Source organism: Neltuma alba, unplaced genomic scaffold (genome assembly GCF_004799145.2).
Source record: "Neltuma alba isolate B1F8T4 unplaced genomic scaffold, ASM479914v2 tig00002552_pilon, whole genome shotgun sequence".
Lineage (NCBI taxonomy): Eukaryota > Viridiplantae > Streptophyta > Magnoliopsida > Fabales > Fabaceae > Neltuma > Neltuma alba.
This window is the reverse complement of record NW_021632912.1, coordinates 35395-37321: the sequence shown is the minus strand read 5'-3', so window position 1 is coordinate 37321 and position 1927 is coordinate 35395. Positions and strand designations below refer to the sequence as shown.

At 40.1% G+C, this 1927-nt stretch overlaps 1 pseudogene; it reads left to right on the top strand.

Annotated features, from left to right (window-relative positions):
- The first annotated feature begins 291 nt into the window (after nt 1-291).
- LOC114732160 (uncharacterized) lies at nt 292-1261 on the top strand (annotated as a pseudogene).
- Nucleotides 1262-1927: the final 666 nt, after the last annotated feature.

Sequence of the window (1927 nt, the reverse complement as noted above, 5' to 3'; positions counted from 1 at the left end):
AACGCCAATGCAGAACAGGACTTGAACAGAAACAAATGGGAAGGTTACATTTGAAGTTTACAAATGAAATTGGAAAGGTTAAGTTTGATCTGATAGAAAGATCAGGGCCAAGGCATAACAACACCACAGAAGCAACTTACTTGGTGGGAGAGGGTGACATTACTGCACAAAGGGATAGGTGTCCATGTACTGTGGAAGGAGAAGTGGACGTGTACCTGGTTTTGTTAAGAGGGTACACAGTGCCTCGCTGTCTCGCATGTGAAAGGCTTGTGCCTTCCCCCTCTTCCCTCTTCTTTCTTCCATGCACCCACTATATCCCAACCATCTGGCATTCTCTTCTCTCGCTCCTATTCATAACCTCAATAACACAACTTTTCGGTCCCTTTCTCTCCTCATTCCTCTGCAATTCACATCCAACTTGGTTCTCAGTAACCAGGACTAGAGAGCGATTCCCATTGCTTTCGGTGGATACAGTTTCATTCTTTTCGACATTTCCCACTTACCCTTTTCAGATTTTCCCTGGAAAATCGGAGGTGAACGAAGATGAATGCATTTGCCTCAGAATGCAGCAGTGGATGTGAGTCTGGTTGGACTCTGTACCTTGAACAATCTTTCCTGAACCAGAATGGTTCACACAGAGATAATCGATTTTATGGTGAATACAAAGAGAAAGAGAGCAGAACGAGGAGGAGGCTATGGAGGAGGATCTGTCTATGGTTTCTGATGCTTCTTCTGGGCCTCCACATTTCCCAGAGGATGAGACTTACTTCAATGAAGATAATGGGTGCTTTTATCCTCCAGTGTCTTCGAAAACAGCCAAACTGGAGAAAACTAGTAAAGCGAGAAAGAAAGTCGGAGAAAATCAACACCTGCTTTCTCTGCTTGATGACACTGCAAGCTCTCCTGTTTACGACTTCTCTAAGGTAAAATTTCGAACTTGAATCACACAATTTCAATCTCCGATAATGGGGTCGTGGGATATGTTTCTTATTTTGTTCTCCACTATTTTTTCAGAACGATGTCACTATGACCAATCAACAAGGTTCAGCAGAGAGCATGCTGGATTATTCACAAGGTTTCTCTGCAACTTATTTTGAGGTACTGGGCATGTGTTCCTTTCAATTTTCATTTGGAGATTCTACTTTGTTAAAGTGCTTATTCAGAGTTATTTGTTCTGTTGCAGGAGAGATCTTCATTCCCAGACAATTATGGTTATCTGCAATCATCTATATCACAAAATGAGCTTCAGAATAACCAGTAAGTTATTGTATTTTGTACTATTGTTTCTTCTCTGCATTGAAAGAAAATTTTGCATTCTGTGTTGATTCAATCGCATTCTGTGTTCGATTAGCAGGCGGTATGGAGGGAAAATGAGATGAAGATAAGGCGAGTTCCATTGATGGCTGCCAAGAAGTTGCAGCAGAAGTTACTGAAAATCAATGTAGGGAGAATTCGAGTGTGAAAGGAATTTGATCTCAGAAGAGATTATGGCCCGGTTCTTTTCTTTTCTGTCAGTGCAGTGGAAAACAACCTGCAGAAAAAGAAGTTAGATTTTGTTTTTCTCATTTACTTTTTGCCAGCAAAATTTTAATGTTCTTGTCAATGAATAGTGGATACAAGTAAGCTAAGTTAGGCAGGCTCTGTATAAGCATGCGCATTCCCTTGTTTTTGATGAAGACCCATGCTCACTTTATATCAGCAATATTCACCACTTGCAACTCTTATTTAAAAATCATTCAATATATAGTTTACCTCCTTTTTTTTTTCCCCGGGTGTTGAATATTGAAGTTAAGTATTAAACCTCAGTATCATGTGCTTCTTCAGTTTTGCTAAAACTGCTCAGTGTCCGAAGCCTAATTAAGAAGATCAGATGAGATCTTGTGTCTGTTAAAAATATATCGCAGAACTTCCTGCTTTGGAAATGAAA